This window comes from Bubalus kerabau, chromosome 1, assembly GCF_029407905.1.
Source record: "Bubalus kerabau isolate K-KA32 ecotype Philippines breed swamp buffalo chromosome 1, PCC_UOA_SB_1v2, whole genome shotgun sequence".
NCBI classification, from domain to species: domain Eukaryota; kingdom Metazoa; phylum Chordata; class Mammalia; order Artiodactyla; family Bovidae; genus Bubalus; species Bubalus kerabau.
The window spans coordinates 135,767,999-135,793,929 of NC_073624.1; the positions used below are offsets into that span (position 1 = coordinate 135,767,999).

General features: G+C 38.1%; 1 protein-coding gene and 1 long non-coding RNA gene across 4 annotated transcripts in view; one reads left to right on the top strand and one right to left on the bottom strand.

Moving 5' to 3' along the window:
- Nucleotides 1-25,931, top strand: part of CHRM3 (cholinergic receptor muscarinic 3) — a 567,088-nt gene that overhangs the window by 380,366 nt on the left and 160,791 nt on the right. The window lies entirely within an intron of this gene.
- LOC129658164 (uncharacterized) lies at nt 1,547-13,489 on the bottom strand. Its single transcript, XR_008717299.1, has 3 exons — nt 13,222-13,489; nt 10,811-11,001; nt 1,547-1,701 (listed from the first exon to the last, which is right to left on the bottom strand). It is a non-coding gene; the product is annotated as an uncharacterized LOC129658164 (long non-coding RNA).

Consider the following 25,931-nt stretch of genomic DNA (forward strand, 5'->3'; position numbering starts at 1 on the left):
CTGAGTCTAGAAAATGCTCAACTATGGAACACAGCTTGCTTGAGCAAAGGCCTTTCTTCCAAAAATTTATACTTGGTTCGCCTTTACCCACATGCAGGTGAAATTCAGTGATTCAGATGAAGTTATTTAAATAAACCATATAACATTTAAATAATCACAATGTCTCATTTTACTTGTTTGATTGGGTGAGCTTTATTCAAAAAAAGGAACAAATGTCTTTTGAACACTACTTCCATTCTTAGAAGTGATAGTCCCCTCCCCCCATGTCTCCATTGTTTATAGGCTATTTTATTCAGTTAAGATTTCATGGCATCCGTATCCTTTCATCCTGTTTTCCTGATCATTTAATCCTGTTGACCAAATTCTTCTATTCCCCAAATTCTTCAGATGTTTAAGTTACCTTACTGTGGTCTCTGATCTCAAACCATAAACCAACAGCCTCAATCAGCCATGAGGCAAAGTGGAGACAGCTCCAGCTTCTGGACAGCTCCCCCAGCTGTGCATGCTAGGATGAGGCTCCAAGGGCAAGATGGATGCGGAGGAGAACTATAATGAGGACTCCAAAGGTTTCTCCAGGTGCCTCAAAGACTTAGGAACAATTGGAGAGAATTGAGGCAAAAGGTTCTATGAACAGTAGGCAAGTTGCTATTTGTAGATATGTTTGGTTGGCGGAAAAGTTTGTTTGAGTTTTTCCATAAGATGTTATGGAAAAACAATGAAATTTTGGCCAGCCAATATGTGCCCAACATATAGTTAGCATCCAAGAAATATTTCCTCATTTCTATTATCATTTAGTCACCTTCAAGATAGATAACCTTACATTATAGATTAGCAATAAATTCCTGTTTTGCTACTACTCTCTCTGTAGGTGCTCGTAAATGTACTTTAGTATTATCACAAAGCACATTTATTTAACTTTTAATTTTTTTCAGCATAGTTGATTTACAGTATTAGTTTTAGGTGTACAGCATAGTGATTCCGTATTTTTACAGATTATAAAAACTGAAGTTGAAGATGAGGATTAAATAGGAAATTGGGGTAAATCAAGAATTAAACTTAAATATTACTCTAAGTATGGCTCCAGTACATTTTCCAAATGTAGTGAAAGGTGAAAGGAGATAAACAATCAACATTATTAAACATCTATCATCTTTCAGACATTGTAGGTCCTTTCCTTTGCAAACCTTATTTCATATTTAATTAAATTTAATATAAAGCATTTCCTTATACTTCTTCATAGGTTATTAAATTACCCTGAACTTGACTTGAGATGTGAATTCAAATATTATTTTTATATGTGATTCAAATATTATTTTTATATAGGCAGTTTTTTCAAATAACAGAAACTATTGTACTCTGCAGACTTTTCACACATTTACACAGCATAGAAGGTGCTAGTCAAATGTTACTTTTATTGGTGACATTACTATTACCTCTGACTCTGCAAAGCAGAACTTATTCATGAAAGACAATTAACCTAATAGCAATGAGCATCTCAGGCATTCAGGTTCTGATCTCCAAAAATCATCTGCCATTTAAGGAACAGAATCACTCCTGTAGAAATGTCTGGCTTCAGATATGGGACCAAAAATGTTCAGAATGAGCCTTGAGTATCTTGTGCGGAGGAATCCAGAGACAAGTCATGTCAAAATGATTTGGATTCAACTTGAATGGACTTCCACTAGTTAGAGATAGAACAACCTGAAATTCAAAAAGTATATTCACATATAATTGAAATACATTAAATGTGTTACAGTTCTGTGGGTTTGTGATAATACTAAAAAATTAGTACTTTTCAAAGAATACTAGGTACTCAACTTAATATTATGAAAACTGGTAAATAAAGGAAAGAATTTTTTTCTGCCTTTCCTTTGCAAATTATACCTTGGGTTGTACCACATAATTGATAAGAGAAATGTTCTTTTTAGAAGAAATCCAGCTAACTTAGAAAAAATGGTAAATTTGGAATCACTCCTTTTTTAACCTGTAAATGAAATAATGAACTTGAGCAGAGATCATCAATCACTGTCAAAAACCATTACTAGGAAAGCTCATGAGAAATTTACATGTGATAAATAAATTAAGATCAAAAAAAAAAAACAGGGAAAAGGGAGAGCCCATTTTTAAAGGTCAAACAAATGCATGTTTGACTTGAACAAACCAACCATAAAATAACAGCTATGATATAATCAGAAAAATGTCATAAACAAACATTAGGAATCTTTGTTAACTGTTTAGATGTGATATTGATATAGTGGTTATAAATAAGTGGTTATTTAAGCAAAACTGGGATTTGCTCCAAAACAATCCAAAACAGAGAGGAGTAGACGGAGATTTAGATGAAATAAGATTGCCTTACATTGGCAGTTGTTGAAGCTATGTGATGGAGCTCATTATCTCTACTTTTATGTATATTGGAAATTTTCCATTATTTAACATAAAAACAAACATTTCTTATTCTAGAGAGTATACTCATTTGAAATACACGACATTTGCATTTTCTTCAAAATGGTCATTATGTTAGAATAGGGAAAGAATTTTCATACTTTTAATTTACCTATTTTTTTTTAGGAGAGAAAGCAGACTGAATATAAGACCTTTGATACAGAAACATAAATCTTTACTATAAAATCAGTGTAACATGAGCTTATCATCTCTGATGTCACCCTGGCTGAGATCGCCGTGACTGATCTCAATCTCCAGAGGCCCCCACATGGGTCTTCTGTCAAAGCAAAAGTCAAATAGTTTCTACCATCATGTTATAGATGTTGTTGATTCGGTCGATTCGTAAATTGGGTATTCAGAGCACATGGCATGTGTCTGTTTCCTGTACTGCCAAATAATCCTGCTCAGCACTGTCTATCTGCTTCAACAACATGTTTCCTGTAGCTGACAAGTTTTAAATGAGAGACAAATTTTCCCTGCTTTTATTATTTTCAAAAAATGATAAGCCAATTTAAAAATCATGGAGTAGTATTGAATGCTTTTTATCAAAACAAGTCACTGTCAAATTTTTCCCCAGACATGGGTTTATTACTTTTGAATAAAATAAAAGCAGTGAATACAAATAATAAATAATTAATGAAACAGTATTTTGGCTTAAGGCATAAGTTGCTGTCACATTTCTTTTTCCTGACCATATATAGTATATCATTTGATTGATCATTACCTCTGGAAGACTGAGTTTCATTCAATTAGTTTTTCTTTTGTCCCTGAAATGTGCCACAAGAGAAAACTGCCTCCCCTAAAATGAATGCTGACAAATTAACATTATTGCATAATTCACACAAGCAAAATACATCAGAAAAGCAGTTATGCGGAAATAATTTAGTTGCTGAGACCATGCAGGAGGATTTCCTTGGAGATGCATGGATGTGCCATATGGTTTGCTGGTCATACTTTCAGCATCAAGAAGGCCTTCTGTAAGCACTGTGGACAAATTAATGACCTCTTGATCCCCATTTCTACTACTTCCTCTCGAGAGAGAGGACAAGAACTAAATACAATATAATGTTGTGATGTTCTCCACTAAATGACAGCAGCTATTAGAAACTGCTCTCTTTCTATGCGTCATATATAGCTCTAGTACTTTTTGTATATCAAGACCTTTAATCTTCACAGAACTCCCTATGCTATGGTTAGTCACTCAGTCATGTCAGACTCTTTGCAAGCCCATGTACTGTATCCCACCGGGCTCCTCTGTGCATGGAATTCTCCAGGCAATACTGGAGTGGGTAGCTGTTCCCTTCTCCAGGGGATCTTCCCAACCCAGGGATCAAACCGGAGTCTCCTGCACTGCAGGCGGGTTCTTTACCAGCTGAGCTACCAGGGAAGCTGCTATGGCACAGAAGTCCCATAGGGAGGTTATTCTTTATTATTGTAAATATATATTATATATATCTTACGAGGAACTTGAGGTCCAGGAAACAAACTGCCCTGAAGCCAACAGGTTAGAAAACAAAGATTTGAGCTCTGCATTTTGCTCTGAACCCTGCACTTTTAATATCTAATTAATACATCTACTTTGAGAATGACTATTTTATATTTTAACCAAAATATCTACTAAAAAATAATATATGGGCTTCCCTTGTAGTTTAGCCAGTAAAGAATCTCCTGCAATGCAGGAGACCTGGATTCAATTCCTGGGTCAGGAAGATCCCCTGGAGAAGGAAATGGCAACCCACTCCAGTATTCTTGCCTGGAGAATCCCATGGACAGAGGAGCCTGACAGGCCACAGTCCATGGGGTTGCAAGAGTTGGACATGACTTAGCGAATAAATGACAACAACAATGAAAAATAATGTATAGTTAAAGACATAACCAATCACCAAGTAATATAACAAGAAGAAGGAGGAGAAAAAGGATAGGGACAAGGGGAAGGAGAGGAAGAAAAATGTAAAACTTGATATATCATTATTTAGCTCTATCTTCACTTTAATACTGTCCTAAACACCATGACATCAGCTTCAATTGCATTATACATAGGGACATGGGTGTGCCACAGTTAATGCTGTGGGAATAACGGATTTATTTCAGGGTATCTTATCAGATGTTGAAACTAAGGACTGTCAGGTTAATACAGAATGCTACAGATATTGCTTTCTATCATAGATTTGAAACTCCATGTCAGTTTTTTGTTTAGGGGATTTTTCCAAGATTAATTGCTGATCTTGCTGATGTTACTTCCGTAACAGATGATGCCAACAAAATTCACATCTCCAGCATTGAATTGGCAGCATTGAGTCCTTAATGTTCCTTTTCTTTAACCATAATAAAGTGTAATAAAGTAACTTGTAAAGACATTGCCTTTTAAAATGGCTGCAACTTGGAATCCACTTAAAATATTCCATTGAGTAATCACACAAATCGATTTTCTGCTTTTAACATAATTTTGCATGAAAGTTCAGTCTTGCTGAAAAGTGTGTGAATACACTTATATAACACATTTATATCTGTATGGAATTACTGCTGCTGAAGTGTTTTTAAATAGTTTATTGTTTGGAGTTTATTTCAGGGATTTTTTTTTCCCCCTATAGCACTAACTTTTGGGAAATTAAATATATATTTGACTTGATATCTGCATTTTCCACATATTAATTCACTGCAGTATAGCACTCTGAATGTTGAGAATGATATACCTGAGTCTATTTACAATCATTGGTCATCCAGGGAGCATTTAGTTTAGTATGTTGTTTGCCAGTATTTTTAGCCACATTTTAATAAAATGTCAAAATAACTTTTGTTGACTTTTTTTTCCTTTTGTTCATTTTTATTGTCCTCTGTCACCATATGTAAGGGGTATAGCCACTTTGTAATGATCTCTTTGGAAAAAAGATTTTCCACAGAAAATCTGAGTAAATAACCGAATTTAAATCTAATCTCTAGATCTAAGATTCCTCAAGGAAACAATAATGTTACTTTTGGGGCAATTGCTACAGATTATCTAAGGAAAAAGCAAAACACAACTAACCATAGGTACAGATATTTAAACATTCAAATACCATTTAGCAAAGTCCCAAGCACATAGTTCAAAGCTAGAGCTCTGCCAAATAGCTTTGACCTTGCTTGTTCTTTTCATACATCCTCTGCTCCTCACCCTGAAGGTATAACCACTTTCTTCTCTCATATTTGCATCATTATTCTTTGCAGCTTAGACCTGCACTGTTGGTTGACCTGGGGCAGAGAAGTGTTTTCCAGAGTTGAGCTGGCTTTGTTCATGACATAAGACTTCTGTCTCTGCTGTTTGGATTTGTTTGAAGTAACAGAAAACTTAGAAATTCTTCCTAAGATACCCTGACTAGAAGAGAATCATGTTGGATTACAAAAATGCCTGTCCAGGTACCTTTGAGATCGCATCTTTGAGAATCCACAAATGAAGTAAACTGATCTATCAGAACACATGTGAAAACTGTATTTGTTTCTCATGGTTAATCATAAATGATAGTAATTACTCATGGGTGTAGCTTCCTTGGCCTTCCCAGGTGGCGCTAGTGGTAAAGAACCCACCTACCAGTTCAGGAGACATAAGAGACACCGGTTTGATTCCTGGGTCAGGAAGAGCCTCTGGAGGAGAGCTTGGCAGCCCCTCCAGTATTCTTGCCTAAAGAATTCCATGGACAGAGGAGCCTGGTGGGCTACAGTCCCTGGGGTCCCAAAGAGTCAGACACAACTGAAGTGACTTAGCTTCTTTAGTTTGCCCGTTTTTTTAATTGCTAGCAGGAATTAAGAGAGCTGCTTTCAATAAGGAATAGTGATGAGGGTTACAAGTTTTGTTTCATGACAATTTTGCAGGAAAGCATCCATGTGACTGGACATTCTCTTTAATCATACTCTGTACCTGCATTTTGGAAATCAGCTTTTGGTCCCATCCTCATCCCTGAGAACCTTGTGCTCTTCATTTCTCACTCTGATGCCATCTGTGATTGTAGGATCTACTTCTCTTTGTACGGAATTAGAAAAAAAGCTGAATTCCTCAGTTTTGTATGCATCCACACCCCATATGGAGAGCCCTGGCTTGTAGTCAGCACTGAGGCTTGACAGTTGGGAAAGAGGGTGATCCCAGCTGGCTTAATGATGGGGATTATCATCCAGGGTCAGGCTCAGGAAGGTTTGGGGAGCCAGTGATTGTGTATAAATGGGAGATTGGGGATACACTAATACTAGGGAGGGGAAAAAAAATGTTTCTTCCCCAGAAAAGTGAAAGTGTCTTGGAATGGGGTATGTGGTCAGTTTATTATTAGAAACCTGGTAAACAAATGTTTGGACATGAGGAATAAAATGAGACAGAGAAAGCAAAAGCCTAACCTATACTTTCTTTTTCTAGTTCTTGTACGCTGGAAACAGAGAAAGAAAATTAACCACTTGGGCACTCTTTCTGTTCTCAGAAGGTTTGCAGTGTGCTTTGAAAAGCATTGTGTACAAAATAGATATTATTCATAAAGGGTTGAAAGTGACCACCCATGAAGGGCTCCAGAAAGGGTAGGTTTCATTTAAGGCTGGTTTTTCAGGTAGAAATCCTCATCGTGGTCACTGCTGAAGCAAGGGAAGGCATCCTGTCTTGTCACAGGTTGTTCCTGGGGGATTTTACACAGCCCTCCACCCCATTATCCTCTCACCATTCCTACCTGTTTTCTTAGATTCCAATCATTTAACGTTCACTGCAAGAAGCACCTAAGAATAGACTTGCTACTCTAAGCAGATTCTATATCGGGACAGGATGGGTAGAGAACAGCCAAGAACACTGTAGCAAATAGGTGTCCAGTTGGGCTTTTCAATATTATGTATTTGACAGGGCACAGCAGCACCAGCATGCATTGGCATTGGAAAAATGCACTGCCCAGTGCTGTTTGAAGGCACCCTGTCATTTCAGAAGCACTTGGAAACAGGCACGCACTGGCTTTGCTGCTGCGCTTGCAGGGACTATTAATAGGAGTTCAAGACTTGTGCTTGTATTGCCCTTTTTGTCTTAGAAAAAAAATTCCAAGAGCTTTTCTTTTCCAAAAGAGTACCGATCAAGCCAACAGCGGCCATCTTTCCACATAACATCACATAACTCTTAAGACTGAAGTCAGGTGAGCTGAATCACATTCCCATTAGGCAATATATTTCTCTGTGCAGAAGATATTACAGGATTCACACTGAATGAATGCCAGACTTCCCTACCCAGCCAGGGACATAGCCAGTTCAGGGATAATGCCATGGTGTTGGGTGATTCTACTGAAGAGCTCAATAGCATATTATATACCCAGATAGCCACAGTCGTGTGCTGGAGGAAATATAGGTATCAGTGTAGATATATATACTTTTTTGGCTTATTTTAAATACTATAACAGGAAAAAAGGGAGTGTGTTCCAGTTATCTCAGGGAAAAATACTGAAAGTGATGTCAACAAACTTAATGTCTGATTTTTTTTTTTTTAGTAATCTAATATTTTTATTTTTTACCTGACTTTCCATACTATTTTTATTTGTTATATCCAAAACTTGGGTTAAAGGAAGGAGTGTCTGTCAACTGGTGAATAGATAAACAAATTGTACCATATCCCAAAAAGGAATATTACTCAGCCAGGAAAAGGAACAAACCATCAATTCTTGCAACAATGTGGATAAATCCCAAAAGCACAACACTGAATGAAAGATGTCAGACACCAAGGAGTACAGAGTAAATAATTCCATTTGTATGAAATTCTAGAAAAGGCAAAATTGAAATAATGAACAAAAGGTCAGTGATCACCAAAGGTTAAGGTAAAAGAAAGGAATTAACTGCAAATTAGCAAAAGGGAACTTTCTGGGATGATAGAAATATTCTACATGATTACAACAATGATTCAATTGTTGTTGGGTCAATTGATCAGTCTTGTTCAACTCTTTGTGACCCCATGGACTGCAGCACACCAGGCTTCCCTGTCCATCACCAACTCCTGGGGCTTGCTCAAACTCATGTCCACCAAGTCAGTGATGCCATCCAACCATCTCATCCTCTGTCATCCCCTTCTCCTCTTGCCTTCAATCTTTCCCAGCACCAGGGCCTTTTCTAATGAGTCGGTTCTTCACATCAGGTAGCCAGACTATTCGAGCTTCAGCTTCAGCATCAGCCCTTCCAATGAATGTTCAGGACTGATTTCCTTCAGGATTAACTGATTTGATCTCCTTGCAGTCCAAGGGACTCTCAAGGGTCTTCTCTAATACCACAGTTCAGAAGCATCAATTCTTCGGCACTCAGTTTTCTTTATGGTCTAACTCTCACATCCATACATGACTAATGGAAAAACCACAGCTTTGACTAGATGGACCTTTGCTGGAAAAGTAATGTCTCTGCTTTTTAAAATGCTGTCTATGTTTGTCATAGCTTTTCTTCCAAGGAGCAAGCATTTTAATGATTGGTAATAGTGGCAAAATCATCCTGCTGGGAGACATATGGGTGCCTCTTGCAAAGGTCACCTTGCATCCTACAACCTTCTTCTTCCAGGCAGGAAATAGGATGCTCTCTAGGCCAGGAATTTTAGAGGTTAAAACTCAAGTTAAGAAAACTATTGTCTTTTAAAACAACAACTGGAAATCTCTTGAAAATAATACCATGAAGTGTTTTGCCTAGGATTTAAGGGGAAAAATAATATTTCTTTTTTTCCTTACAATTGTTTACTGATATTCAAAGCTGGAAGTTTGGAATTTTGACAAGATGTCCTAGGCTCCATCAGAGCCGCTCAGGCAGGAAACCTGAGTGTTGCTTGCTCTGAGGTGCCGCTGGCTTTCAAGGAAGTTGACATTGAGGATGTTTTGACAACATGCACTGAAGTGCCGGTGAAGGTTAAATTTAGTTAAATAAATCGTTGTTGTTTTTAAAAACGACTTCCCCAGCTTAACCTTATTACCACTCCCTGTTTTTATTCTTTCTTGATGCATTCATATATTTTCTTCTCAGTTCTTTGTGTGTATTCTGTAAGCCATCTCATATACTTTTAGTAAGACATCTGAGTTCGAACAAATGAAAGAATTCCATCACTGAAGCCAATGGAATATTGGCTGAATTCAATCAGTTAAAGTTTTCTTGGAGGTGGTGATGCTGGTTTGCAATTAAATAAGCCCCCACACCCTCTCACATACACTTGTGTTCACACACACTCACACAATCTTGTATTTGCATGTCCACATAGTCAAAGATATATTTAGCTCCACAAGATAGAGTCATGGCAGATTAGGAGAAAAAAGTAAGACTTCTTTTCTAAAAATTAAATCTAATTTCATTTTGCCTATCAGCCTCCTCTCTGCTTGCCCCTCAAATAGTCTGCGTGAGGCAGAGCCAGCCCCACCCTCTGTGACAGTTGTTACTTCTGCTCATCGCTTGAGCTCTTCACCCTATCACCATCTTCTCCAGCCACCTTTGCCCTGTCCCAGACCTTCTCACTCTCCTCCAAACCCCAGGCCTCTCTTGTTCTTCTGCAGATCTATTACATTTCAATTTTGACCTATAGGTATTAGAGGATAGAATTATTTATCCCTGAAGTAATTTGATATTTCTGCTAATTATGTCATGTGTAAAAGGATGTATGAGTTCTGTCTCATGAGTCACACATTGAGGTACAATGTGAGGCACCAAAAGGCACTTCATAATTTCAGTTAGTCGAGAACGAACATAAAAGTTGGTTTTATAATACACTTCTGGAGTAATGTCTCTCAACTTTTAAATTTCTTCCATGATATGATGAATCCAGTTTTTTTCAGGGGAAAAAAAAAAGAAAAAGATACATGAAAACAATTGCCATGTGCGTTTGCCTGAACAGAATGTTACAATTTTTGTCTTATTGCTTGAGCATGCACACATATTTTGGTCCTTTTCTGTTTATATGGCCTTGGCTAAACTTGATACAAGAGAAATTGTACATTAAAGTGACATATTTAAGAAAATATGTTTGTGATTTAAGTTATTTTAATAACTGCTGCCTCAGTTATCAGTTGCTATACAATCACCCCAAATTTTAGTGACTTAAAGCAATAAGCATCTATTGATGAAATTTCTTTTTTTTTTTTAAGATATTTTATATCGACCATTTTTAATGTCTTTATTGAATTTGTTGCATAATTGTTTCTGTGTTTATGTTTCGGTGTTTTGGTTGCAAGGCTTATGCGCTCTTACCTCCCCTACTAGGGAATGAACCCATACCCCCTGCATTACAAGGCAATGTCTTAACCACTGGACCACCAGGGAAGTCCTTATTATGACATTTCTGTACTTTGGTTTGGTTCCCCCCAAGGGTCACTCATGAACCTGGAGTCTCTGCTGGGATCACATGGTCCCAGACTGTCTCACTAACCTGGCTGGACAGCTGGCAGGGCTGTCTGCAGGTGATTCAACCCTCCTTCACTTGGCTGATGTGGCAGGATATCCTGTTTTCTTGTGGCATTCTAGCCAGTCCAGGAGGGGAAGAGCAGAAGCAACAGACTTGAAAGTTATACTTGTCAAGACCTTCATATCCTCTTGGTCAAGGCAAGTCACAAGGCCAGTCTAGATTCAAAGAAAGAGAGGATATATGCTTCCACAATATAGAGCAGGAAGTAATTTGTGACCATGTTTAATCTAACATCTTAATTTTTATCCAATTCATTTAATTAGCAGTAGATATGCAAATAAGATTTTCATGTTCCAAGATTGAATATTAGGCAAACCACAGGCCAGCCTGGATTCAAGGAAGGAAAGGAAGTATACTCCCATGAGGGGAAGAGCAGAAAATAATTTGTGACCATGTTTAATCTAGCATCATCTTAATTTTTATCCATTTCATTTAATTAGTAGTAAATATGCTAATAAGAGAAATAAGATTTTCATGCTGCAAGACTGAATATCAATGAAACAAGCATCTGGTGTCATTTTTAAATCTCTAATAAGGTTCATTCACAAACTATGGCCCTGTGATAGTTGAAAGAAAACTAAAAAACTTTATTGCTGTTTTCCATTTTACTGATACCACCATCTAGCTCTACCTAAACCTCAAATGAATATAGAAGTTTTAAAAAGCTACAAATTTTTATAATCTATTGAAAGAAGAAGCAGTTTGGGGATATGTTGAACATCTAGTCATATTTAATGAAGCCATGCCTTGGAGCCTAAAAGTAAGACCAGTCAGAAAAAGAAATGACTTCTATTTAAACAGAAACAATCAATTGTTTGGATAATGAGGATGCCTTCATTTTACTACTTGTTTTATTTATAATTTGAATATAATTTAAATTATTTATAATTTTGTTTATAATTTGAATAAAATTATAATTTTATTTATAATTTTATAAACTGTAATTAGTTTTCAAAGAAAAGATACACACACACACACACACACACATTTACATTTAGCAACAAGCTTCTTTCTAGCCTTGAAGTATTTAGGGAGTAACCCCCCAGATCACTGGAGAAGGCAATGGCAACCCACTCCAGCACTCTTGCCTGGAAAATTCCATGGACGAGGAGACTGGTAGGCTGCAGTCCATGGGGTCGCTAGAGTTGGACACGACTGAGCGACTTCACTTTCACTTTTCACTTTCATGCACTGGAGAAGGAAATGGCAACCCACTCCAGTGTTCTTGCCTGGAGAATCCCAGGGACAGGGGAGCCTGGTGGGCTGCCGTCTATGGGGTCGCACAGAGTTGGACACGACTGAAGCGACTTAGCAGCAACAGCAGCAGCAGCCCCTAAATCACATGCTACTATAAAATTAGCTAAAGAGGAACTTCCTTAGTCCATGGCTAAGACTCTGAGCTCCCAATGCAGGGGGCCCAGGTTTGATCCCTGGTCTGAAAAATAGATGCTGTATGCTGCAACTAAAGATCCTTCATGCCACAGCAAAGACTTAAGATCCCTTATGCCTCAACTAAGACCCAGCACAGCTAAATAAATTTAAAATATAATTTAAAAAAAATAAAAATTAAATAAGCTAATGATGAAAATAGTAACAACAGCAGCCATTGCACTAAGGTTCCTTGAGTGTCTATTGAACTTTTAATCAGTTATCCTCTTTAATGCTAATTTATAGAAGATGGATCTTGAAAATCTATGAAATGTGCTCAGAGTTACACAGAAAGGAGCTTGGAAACTGGGATTCCTGACTCCTACTCACTTCTATAAATAAGGGCAGGCATTACACCTTCTAACAAGCTTCCTCAGTAAGCATCACTGAATTGAACTTTGGTGCAGAGCTCTGAATTGAACTTTGGTGCAGAGCTCTTCCATCATGCCTGTAATAAAATATACAGCCTATAAGTAAGTGATAAAAAGCTATAGGGAAGATAGGAAAGGGAAAGGTGTGTGGAGCATGGGTGATGATGAATTCATTTTAAATTCATTCATTGAATGGATTTATTCATTGAATCCATTTTAAACAGAGGTCAAGGAAAGCCTTACTGAGTAGATGAGTCAAAGCCTGGAGGACTTGAGAGAGGGGCCCAGTGGCTAGGGAGAAGGATGTTCTTGGCAGAGGCAAAGAAAACTGCAAATGTCCTGAGGCAGGAGTATGAATGGCTTATTGAGGAAAGAACCAGGAGGCCAGCATGGCTGGAAGGCAGCCAGGAAAGGGAGATTAACTGAGATTGGGAAGAAGGGCATGTTGGGAGGGGAGGGTTTCTTTTAGGTATTTTAATTTTCATGGATGCTTATTAAACATCCATGGGGAAATGTTGAAGAGATACATAGATAAAGAATCCAGAGTGCCAGGAGGACAGTAGGGCTGGTACCTACCTGGAAATCAAGGATTGATAGAGCGTTTGAATCTGTGGCAACTCAGAGAGGGAAGAGAATGGCAAACTTGTGGTAAGTTGTCCATGAAGAGATGCTTTCTGGGCAGGATCCTGAAGTAGTCACATGAGATCAAGGAGCAGAAATTGAGGAAGAGGACCGGCAGGGGAAGGGATCAGCTTTGTACAAGGACGCTGGACAAGGGGAGGTTTGGAGTGTGGGGAGCAATGTCAGATGTGGCCACGTGCAGGACACAACACCTAGAGGGAAGAAAGGATGTGAGAGAGGGGCTGGTTAGAGGTTAGAAAAACAGACTGGGGAGCTAAATCGCTAACATCTTTATAGGGCCTGCTAAGAAATTTAGTATTTGTTCTGCAACAAGATGGGAGCCATTGAAGGCTTTCAAACAGGAATGTGACATGATCAGATGCATTGTTTAGGAAAATAACTGTCAGACTGGTGAAGGTTAAATTGGAAACGAGAAAACTTTAATTCATGTACATAAAAGCTGTCAACGATGTTGAAAGTGCTGGTCACACGATGTATAGGTTAAGTGCTATGGAAAGATTGTATGTACCTCTTTCATGCTGAAAAATATTTCTGAAAGGACAAACAATGTGTTTGATGCTACTTTTTTTTCTATATCAGTTCAGTTTATATTTTTCACCTTACAGTCTAATTTAAAATGAACTTTAGAAAGTAGGTTCCAAGCACAAGTTAAAGGGGCCTCTGTCTATAACAATTACAGCATCATGCTTTTTCATTTCATTTTAATTTGTTTTGCCTTCCAATTAAAATATGTAAATATATTTATTTCACAGTTTATTTCACACGCATCAGGAAAATATCAACCTGGGTACTTTATAGTTTTTAATTTAATTTTTATTTTATATTGGAATATAGTTGATTTACAATATTGTGTTAGTTTCAGGTATAAAGCAAAATGATGTTACACTTTATTATACTTTTTGTTAGAGGATAATATGCTGTGACTGACTTCTTTCTCCTAAAGGCCTTTCTTATCTTGACAACTGTCCTTCTAAACTTATAATCTATATTGAATACATTGTAAGTATTCACATCTCTGTCCACAGGGCTTGACTCTCGGTTGTCACAATTAGCTCATTATTTTTACTTGGTTCCTAAAGAAAGCTATCCAACTGACTTGTGATTAAATCCCATTCCAATTAGATATGTGAAAAAAAGAAAGATGGCAACTGAGAAATGCCTTTGTTTTTTCTATTCCAGGATACCATTAGCCATGTAATGCTGGTCAAATTGCAGTACTTCATTCTGGAAAAACAATGGAGTATTTAGCCCAAATAAAAGCTGTAGGAGCCAGAAATACATATCCTATAAAGCTTGCTTAAAGAGATTCCTCATTATCAGACAGGAGCCTATTCTCCCTCTTAATGGAGATTGAGAGCAAAGTCACATTTCTTGCATGTCTATTCTGTGCCTGGCAACTTTCACATGAATTTTCATTTAAGTTTTATAACAGTGTGATTAGGTATAATTTTACAAGTGACAAAATTGAGGCTCAGAGATTTAAATAACTTGACTAAAAGGGCTGCAACTCTTATCTGAAGTGATTGTTACTTCCATTTCACCTCTGCGTACCTTGTTAAGAGAAAACATACTTGATGTCTAAAGCAAAATATCCAGAGAGATAGAAGAGTCTCCTGAATATTTGCCTTAGAGAAGGGTTTGAGTGCTGTTTTAAAGATCCATCCATCTCATTAATAAATTTCAATTGTCTTTCTTTCTAAGGATTTCTTCCTGTCCCTGGTCATTATGCAGGTATAGGTATGAAGGGTTGGAAAAACTTCGATCAAGAGGGTTTTTTGTTGTTGTTGTTGTCTGTTTGCCCTTCAGGACTTAAAGTGAAAGTGAAGTCATTCACCCGACTCTTTGCAACCCCATGGACTGTATCCTACCAGGTTCCTCCATCCATGGGATTTTCCAGGCAAGAATACTGGAGTGGGTTGCCAGGACTTAAAAGTCTTACTAAAAGATTAGCCTTTATTGCTCTAAATATGTCAATCCATTAGCAAAATGTTTGGCTAATTTGGGTGAATAATTGATGAAATTAAAAGAAAAATCAAAATGTATTCTTCTGTCATGTAAAAAAAAGATAAATTATTTGAATTTTCCTGCATTCAAACAAACCAATTTCTACTATCATTTTCTCATCAAGGAACTCTATAAATATCATTCATAGTATGAGTATTTTTGAGCACCTACTCCCTACGAGGCATTGTTCTGGAAACTGAATAATGTAGAACAGTAAACAAAGTAAGCAACCATCTGTGCCTTTTGGGAGCAGGCATCCAGTTTAAGTTTGTGTTATTTTCAATGAAAGATGTACATCAGAATGACCCACAGAGCAGTTTAAAGGTGCAGAGTACCTACCATCAGAATCCAAGGGTATTCACATGTTTTATAAATTCATAGAGGATTCTGATTAGGTCCCTCAGACTAAGAGACTTTTGTAGACAGAAGTGGCAATGCTCACATTTTTCCTCCATTGAAACCGTTCTTGCTCCTCTTTTCTTATCAAATCTCCACCCTTTGGTCAAACATGGAGAGAATATAAGAAAATACAAGGCACAGAGTTCTTGTTTTGAGAAAGTATGATTTGCTCAAGGTTGTAAATGTGTTGATTAAATGTTATAAATCAGTTTTACAAGTAGAATAATGTTTTTAATCCATGAGGAATATTGATATGTAAAGGAACATTATCAAAATAAGAATGAAGAAATAATCTCATTTTAATTGGAACAGACACCTATAGATCTCACTGTTTCATAAAATTGTTCTGGATTATCAGCTCTTGGTTTATCTTAAAAGACTATAATCCAGGAGAAAGTGTACATACACTCACCTATTATCTGCACTAATCTAAAATATTTGTATTGAGTATTGAATACTTTTTATTGTTAACACTCATTTTGAAAGTCACATTCCTCATTTCTGTCTTATTTTGGTTTTCCAAATATCAATGCTTTCTTGTTATGAGAACTGAGTTTTATTGGCATTTCTTTCTAATTTTCAGCCTGATCAGTTTCCCATCCTATAGGGTGCTTTTGCTCAGCCATAATTCTCTTAAAGGATAAATCGTAATACCCACCAGTCCTTGACACTTTTTAATTCCACAAAATTTAAAAATACATGTTTTTCAGTTAATAGAATGTCTGGACAGCTAACTAGTAAATTCTGTGCAGAAGTTGATTTTGAGGTCAGAAAAATTTCAGCGATGAAGTATTAACTAGAATCAATTTGCATATACCTCACTTCATTGTTAGTTCAGTGTCAGGAAGGAAAGAAAGAAGAGCCAAGGAATATGTGATTAGTTCAAAATGGATGAATTGAATTCATTTGATAAATATAATTAGCCGTAAATCACCAACTTCATTAAACAAGGAACAATTTGCAGGAAACAAAGGTGCATGCAAATTTCGGTGTGCCTTGTCTTTTCTGTGAGCCCTTCTCCAGATGTATGCAGCATTGAGATGACTTGACCGGCCTGTTTAGGGGATGGCTTTCTTGAGGGAACATTGTGTGTGGAACACCAGGGCTGCACTGGGCTCTGTGAAGGAAGTTTAAAACAGGTGCTGAAATGAGCATCAGTACTGAAATGCACAGTAATGATGGCTCCTCATTAGGGTGTAGGGAAGGAGTACCTGGGTCATGAGCAGGTTGTTACCAAGGCCATGGACTGTGCTTATCACTAGTTCAGAAGGCCATGGACACATTTATGTTTCACCCCTGATGTTTGCTTTCTCTGTCAGTAAAATTTGGATTAGACACTATGTGCTAGAGAAAGGAATCATTAACAGTGGTGAAACTTTACCTTTTGACCTTTGACAACTTTGCAGTAGTGGAATGGGATTTTTTTTGGGGGGGGGGGGAGGGGACTGGTTTTGATCAGACCACTGTATGTGGCTTCATGGGACAGATAAACCCTGAACTGGGAAAGCAGATGTGTTCTCATTATCCCTCCACACTCTGAGAGCTGGACATGAAGTTTCAAGGATGGCTTTGCGTATTGTGTGAACTGAGTTTCAGGGTGCTGGAAACCCGTTTGAACAGCAGCAACTTAATCACTAACCAGAATGGTTGTACTGCTGTGCTCAGTAACAAAGTCGTGTCCAACTCTTTGCAACCCCATGGACTGTAGGCCTCCAGGCTCCTCTGTCCATGGGATTCTCCAGGCAAGAATACTGGATTGGGGTGCCATTTCCTCCTCCAGGGGAATGACCCAGGGATCAAACTCACATCTCCTGCATTGGCAGCCAGGTTCCTTACCACTGCACCACCTGGGAAGCCCAACCAGAATGGTTGCATTTGGTTAAATAAGAATTTCTTTTGTAAGCAAATTAAAATTTAGGACATCCTAAAAGCTCAACATTCAGAAAACGAAGATCATGGCATCCAGTCCCATCACTTCATGGGAAATAGATGGGGAAACAGTGGAAACAGTGTCAGACTTTATGTTTTTGGGCTCCAAAATCACTGCAGATGGTGACTGCAGCCATGAAATTAAAAGATGCTTACTCCTTGGAAGGAAAGTTATGACCAACCTAGATAGCATATTCAAAAGCAGAGACATTACTTTGCCAGCAAAGGTCAGTCTAGTCAACATTATAGTTTTTCCTGTGGTCATGTATGGATGTGAAATCTGGACTGTGAAGAAGGCTGAGCACCGAAGAATTGATGCTTTTGAACTGTGGTGTTGGAGAAGACTCTTGAGAGTCCCTTGGACTGCAAGGAGATCCAACCAGTCCATTCTAAAGGAGATTAGCCCTGGGTGTTCTTTGGAAGGAATGATGCTAAAGCTGAAACTCCAGTACTTTGGCCACCTCATGCGAAGAGTTGACTCATTGGAAAAGACTCTGATGCTGGGAGGGATTGGGGGCAGGAGGAGAAGGGGACGACAGAGGATGAGATGGCTGGATGGCATCACTGACTCGATGGATGTGAGTCTGAGTGAACTCCAGGAGATGGTGATGGACAGGGAGGCCTGGCATGCTACGATTCATGGGGTCGCAAAGAGTCAGACACGACTGAGCGACTGAACTGAACTGAACCTCAGATTACAAAATACTCCATTTAGGAAGAACTCGTTTACCCAAATGGTAAGTGGATACTTTGACTTATAAGGATCTGCATGAATGGTACAAAACATGTCACATAGAGTCTCTGTTAAGGGTTAGAATACTCTATGACTGCTGTTGAAGAAATAGTTATTCATAGATTGAATTCTTTTCAGTCCAGATAATAACTACTCTATTACATCAGGTTTTATCTTAAATATCACCCATTCTGCAATACCTTCTCTTACTACTCTCTTGTGAAGCTTTCCTTTCCCTAACTGTCCTGACTTGTACTTATCTCCATCTTTTACCTGCCACTCAGCATTAGAATCTGCAGCTTACTTGGTTAGTTGGCTGGCCCAGGATTTAGTAAGTATGTGCAGGATATAAATGGAAAATGATAGATTGTTAGATATAAGTTTGAAAGAAAGTACATGAAAGACTATAATAGTGAATTTGTAAAAATCATACCTATGGCAAATGAATTTTCTAGGAAGTCTCCAATGATATGTATTTATTGTAGTCAAATGCACTTTTCCAGTTTATACAGAAATTTCTTTCTTTGATAACTTGTGTTACTGCCATCATTCAGTTAACTTCAGATTCCATTTTCTATGTGAAGACTTCTCATTAAAATATTTTGTATTGCCATCACCCAAAAATGTTCTTCTTGCCAAGTATCTCCCAATGTTACATCTTATCCTTAACAAAGGATAAAGGAACCTTTTGGGATTTCTTGCTTGCATCAAAAATAATTGTGTAAAATAATTATCCGTTGAAGGGATATTCAATGAATAATTATTGCCACCTCCTGTTTGCATCTTTTGTGTTGCTCTAAGGGAAAACAAAGGTAATGTGTCTGTGCTAAAAGTGCTAACCTCCCAGTCAATTTCTGCAGTGTAAATCTGCAATTTGCATCGGTCATCTTAAACTAACTTGTGCTGTTAAGATAAGAACAAGTAGACATTGGACATCTAAATAAAATTCATATTGTTGGGATTCTTATAAGCTTTCTTATTAAACTGCTTTTATTCATAACATTTCTTTTGGAAATGGACTATGAGTCACAGTTCATGTACATAACTGCTGCTGCTAAGTCACTTCAGTTGTGTCCGACTCTGTGTGACCCCATAGATGGCAGCCCACCAGGCTCCCCCGTCCCTGGGATTCTCCAGGCAAGAACACTGGAGTGGGTTGCCATTTCCTTCTCCAATGCATGAAAGGAAAAGTGAAAGTGAAGTCACTCAGTCATGTCTGATTCTTAGCGACCCCATCCTTCATCCATGGGATTTTCCAGGCGAGAGTACTGGAGTGGATTGCCAATGCCTTCTTCATTGTATATAACTAGCTAGTGTAATTCCAGAGAAGCAAAGAATTGTCAAGTTAGAAGAAAGAGCACAGACAGTCAGATGCATTGGGACTGTGATCTCAGATCCACCAAGTTATTCAAGGAACCTTAGTATTCTCAACTACAGAATGGAGAAAATAGAATCTACCTGAGAATTTGTAATAAATAAATAATATCCATGTAACATGTTTAACACTGGGTGAACCACAAACTAAGCATTATAAAAAGAGGTGCTATAATAATATTAATGCCTTGTTTTAAAGGATGCAAGAAGACACAAAAGATAATTTGCTAAAGAGCCCATCAGATTCCATATATATGCATTAATATATGATGTTTTTGTCTCTTTCTGACTTATTTCACTCTGTATGACAGGCTCTAGATTCATCTACCTCACTTCAACTGACTCAATTTCATTCCTTTTTATGGCTGAGTAATATTCTATTGTATATATGTACCACATCTTCTTTATTCATTCATCTGTCAGTGGACATCTAGGTTGCTTCCATGCTCTGGCTATTGTAAATAGTGCTGCAGTGAACATTCGGGTACATGAGTCTTTTTGAGTTATGGTTTTCTCAGGGTATATGCCCAGCATGTGTATGGAATCTAGAAAAATGGTACTGATGAACCTATTTGCATGGCAAGAATAGAGATGCAGACATAGAGAATGGGCTTGTGGACACTGGGGTTGGGGAGGAGAAGAGGGGACAAATTTAGAGAGTAGCATTGACATATATACACTATCATGTGTAAAACAGATAGTGGGAAGATGCTATATAGCCCAGAGAGCTCAGCTCGTGCTGTGTGATGACCTAGACAGGTGGAATGGTGGGGAAGGCTCAAGAGGGAAGGGATATATTTATACATATGACTGATCCATGATGTTGTACAACAGAAATTAACATAACACTGTAAGGTAATTATATTCCAATAAAAAAAATTTCCAAAAAAAGAGTCCATCAGGACTATGTATTAGAGAATGCTACACTGTCCTAACACAGGATCCCTTGTAGTCCAGGGGCTCAAGGAATGCAGTTTATGTATTGTTCACTTAATCCTTCTTAACAAGTATTCAAAGTCAGTGGGTGCTATTTTATGTGATCATTTTCAAAGTCTCTGTGGTTAGCCTCATTTCAAAAGCACATGGAAAGGACACAAGAACATGGAAAAGCAAATGTGGAAGATTTGGGATCAGACATGGAAATTTCAGCTCTCAGGTCCACTCAGATTGCACTGGGGGAATAAATATTCACAGAGTTATTCACAGTTGTAAAGGAGGATGGGAAAAACATGTAGCTGGGCAGCCATGTGCTTCTGTGGAAGAAGAAGAGGAGGAAGTTTTCTTGAGCTCTTAGTTTTCTGTGGGAGATTGAAGTTTTTGGAAGATTGGCAGGGCACACACCAGTCTTAAGGAAATTGCCTACCTTTAGAGTTTATAAGCCAGCCTGTCTACTGTTTATAGTTTTGTGGTTTCCCTTTTATTAAATGAGGGAGTGGAAATAAATTTGTTTACAGGATCGTTTCCAGTTCTTGGTATTACAGATTTAGAAAATACTGACTTATAGCAAAATATCACCTTGGTTAAATAGTTTTCCTAATTGAAAAATTACCACCAAAAATATACGATAAGTGCTATGTGGATTTATTTTTCCATTCTCACATGTGAATAACGTTAAGTATGAAGTTATGACAAACATCTGCCAACTTAGCCATTCAAACATTTTAAAAACAAATAGGATAGTATAATCATGCTGGTTTTTCTAAGTTGCTTTTATGAACTGGAAAATCCTGAAATTCCTATGATTATCTATTTGATGTGATAATTATATGTTAAAATACACTTTCACTAGGCTTCACCTATTGTGGGACTCACATCCGAAATTAGAGGAGTAGAAAAGGATTAGGCTCAGGTTTAAGGTTAGACTCGTATTTTGGTAAAGAGAATGTGAAGTTTACAATATGCATCATTTTTATTGATATTTATGTGCAATATTAATAGGTAATGTTTTTTAAATTCATTCTTCTTTTAAGCAGCAGAGTATTTGTTTGGAAAAAATACTTTGATAAGCTGCTTAAGCTAGAGGGCAAGACTGCAAAGACATAAACTACTGTGTGTAAGATTAGAATCATTTTTATTCTTTCTGAAATCTAGAGAGAGCATATGAACTTCTCCCAGAGATATTAGCACTTGGAATGACTTTAGATCAAAAACATAGAAATTTTTTTATAGTTTCTTTTTTCTAAACTAAGCTTGATGAACTATATATTTTTCTAATAGAGTCAGACACAACTGCATGACTAAACAACAACATTTATTTATTTGGCTACACCAGGCCTTAGTCGGGGCACTCAAGATCTTCAGTGTTCATTGCAACATGCGGAATCTTTTAGTTGTGGCTTGTAGGATCTAGTTCTCTGACCAGGGATCAAACCTGGGCCCCCTGTGTTTGCAGAGTGGAGTCTTCGCCACTGGAGGTCCCTCTTGATAGTGTCTTGAAGGTGAGAGTTATATCTGTCTTATTTGCCAGGGGGACAAATAAGGATCTGGAAGGGTGCCTATATGTATATCTATCACATAGATGATGGTAGATATGGATACAGATATAGGTGCATATACAGATGATTGAGACAGCAAGTCTTCATATTTTTTTGAATGAATGGATGATTGTGGAAGTCTGAGCTTCAAGGAGACCCCAGCTGACTCCGGGCTTGTATAAGCAACCTGCAGATTGGGAAAATGTCGTTTACCAAGCGACTGCACTTGTTACAAACACAACAGTGGATATTTCCCCAGAGATTATTTTAAGGATGTTTTTTGACAGAGTAAAAAAAAAGTTAACTCAATGGAAGTAGGCAGTTTCCTCTGTTGATGTTTTGAACATCATAAATCATGTGTTACTAAGCTCATTCCTGCTTGATTGTAGGTGTGAAGTGGTTGGAGGAGACCCTGCTGTGTTCATTCATTTACTAATTTACTATTGGTTTTTAGTATTTGTTAATTTTATGTATTTATTTATTTTAGTATTTATGCCAGACCTTGTGTTTATTAGCACTGTGATTACAGCTACAAACACGGAGGGATATGACAACCTATTCTAAATGGGTTTCAGAGGCAAATGTAGCCAAGTCACCAGGCTATTAGGTATATGCTGACTATGTGTTCCAGGTGAGGTTGGTGAGGTTGGGGTGGTCCAAGCAAACGTCTTTCATTTGCAGTTGTTTGTACAGAGGAAATATGTCTGATAACCACAATTACAAGGTATAAATATTTGTGTTCCATGTGAACAAATAATTTAGAACCTAAACATCTTCTGCATATTGATTTAGCAACTGTTTAATGGGAATATCAGTGCTGGCCTAATTTTAATCTGCTTGTTGAGATGGTGGTGGTGGTGGTTTCTACATACATTTCAGCATAGCACAAAGACTAATGTGGTTCTCAGTTGAGGCCAGTATGACCTCTCCAGAAGCCCTTTGGAAATATGTTGGGGCATTTCCATTTCTCACAAAGAAAGGAGAGACTGGGCAGAGGCCAGGATGCCTAGACTCCCTATGACTCATTAACGCAGAGGATTATTGTACCTGAAATGTCACTGGTTCCCCACTGAGAAGCACTGGGAGAGATCAAGTCATTCTTTCTCCCTTTCTGTGGTCTGAAGATCCTGCTCTAGATATCTGCCCTAGGCTAAGCATATAAAAAGACAATCTATTCCCACACTAGGCACAGGACAAAAGACTCATACCAGAATCTGTGATGACTAATGCTTTATTTATAAGGGGAGCTATGGTCCTGGGGTTAACCCTAACCAAAGGACTGTAAGGGAGAAAAAGCATCAAAGCCCATCAAAGCAATGAGTTATGGGCTAGTCCTCCAGAGGCTTAAAGAGGCAGAAGGAAAAAGGAAGATTTTCTTTAATAATTTTCCTGATTGTGGAAAAAAATGTCCACTCTAATTCTCAGGTTAAGATCATTAATGAATTTTAAATGTGCAGACTCAAGGCTATCCTACCCTGTCTTAAAAGGATTATGGATCAGATTAAGGGACTTTTCTGTTCCATCAAAGCTTATAAGAACTTTCCTACTTTATTGAAGTAGAATTCTTTTAATCTTAATGAGATTTATCCTTTCTTTGTTCTCTTAAAACTAAATCCAAAACATGTCCTTATCAGTGCTTCTGCTGCTGCTGCTGCTGCTAAGTCACTTCAGTCGTGTCCGACTTTGTGCGACCCCATAGACGGCAGCCCACCAGGCTCCCCCGTCCCTGGGATTCTCCAGGCAAGAACACTGGAGTGGGTTGCCATTTCCTTCTCCAATGCATGCAAGTGAAAAGTGAAAGTGAAGTCGCTCAGTCGTGTCCGACTCTTAGCGACCCCATGGAATGCAGCCCACCAGGCTCCTCCATCCATGGGATTTTCCAGGCAAGAGTACTGGAGTGGGGTGCCATTGCCTTCTCCAATTAGTGCTTCTACTACCCAAGTTAAATATTCCAGAGGACTCTATCCTCCTATTTTTTTTTTTTTTTTAAAGGAAATCTGTTCAGAATCCCTGGGGATGTTGTGATCAACATTCTAAAAGGTTTCGTTTACCTTAAGTATGTCAGGCAGCCCCCAGGCTTAATTTTGCAAGCCATTGTGTTTTATTTCAGTAACACAATAAAACCCTCACTTATCAGGAAGTGCCTTATCTGTGAGCCTCACATATCTAGGACATGGTAAACTCAGGGAACAAAGTTCCTGATTTTTTTGCCCCAAATGGAAAACTTTTGGCCTCTCCTGGGAGTCAATTCATTTTCAGTCTACATGTAGTTCCGATAAACTTAGTTACTCGGTTCTCTATCTTACAACAGATTAGAAAATGAACAGCCAGAGTAGTTTTTAGTTCAAGTTGGGGACTGGAGCCAGAGACTGCCTATAGCCCAAGAAAGGAAAGGTAGGGAAAAAAATGGTTTCAAACACTTGGAAACAATAAAGGACGTTCAAAACTGCATGCGTCTGGACCATGCTGTTATTCAGAGGAACCATCCCATCCAGGTGGTTCCTGAAGTGTGGCTAGCCAGGGAGAGTCGTTGATGATCATAGTAACCATGTTGTAAGAAATGAGAGGTTTGTGGCATATTTTTAAAAAGTTCCCCTCAAATTTGTAATTTTTTAAATTGTGTTAATTATAAGACTGAGCTATAGTGGTCTAGAGTCTTCCCTGGTGGCTCAGATGGTAAAGAATCTGCCTGCAATGCAGGAGACCTGGCTTCAATCCCTGGGTTGGGGAAATCCCCTGGAGAAGGGAATGCCATCCAGTCCAATATTCTTGCCTGGAGGAGTCCATGGATAGAGGAGCCTGGTGGGCTACAGTCCATGGGGTCGCAGAGAGTCGAACACAACTAAGCAACTAACATTTGCACACCTTCCTAGTGACTGGGGGAAAAATACTTATTTAGAATGTCTTATTTCTTAATAAATTTGGATGGAGGGGGCAGTTACAAGTGAAATTCAGTTGAGAAACCCACCGTTGGAAGTTGAAAGGATTCAAAGCCAAACACAGCCAATTCTGTATTTTCTTATGTCCCTCAAAGAACAGATGTGTTTCTGACCTACAGACTTCCTACTACTGGGTGTAGTTCACTTGATATGCACACTTGGATATGTCACAGCTCATGCTCATGTGAATGGGTATGGTCAGGCTGGTTCATGCATGAGATGGTCATTTCCTAACATTTATTAAAGTGGAGGGAGAGTGCTTCTCCTATTGGGTTTGCACTAGTATAGTTAAAAAGGATTGAGGAACTGGACTGAAATTAGATGCTACCAAAGTAGAAGATAGCTGTTACATAATAACTAAAGCTTGCATGTTACATTACTTTTATATTTTTGTTTATAACACTTAGACTAATATAATTGCATTTGCATTTGTGGAGTATGATTTCTGTGAAATCAGTTTAATTCTGAGAAAGACTAATCATTGTTGATAGAGTAAAATGCATAGATATAAAATGTTTGTATATACTGGATCACTGTTGTTCTATTACCCGATGTATAATAAGGAAGATAATGTCATAGTAGGACTTCCCCAGTGGTACTAGTGTTAAAGAATCTGCTTGCCAAAGCAGGAGTCACAAGAGATGGAAGTTCAATCCCTGAGTTGGGAAGATCCCCTGAAGGAGGAAATGTCACCCGACTCCAGTATTCTTGTCTGGAAAATTTTATAGGCAGAGGAGCCTGGTGGACTCCAGTCCATGGGGCTGCAAGAGTCTGACACGACTTAGTGACTGA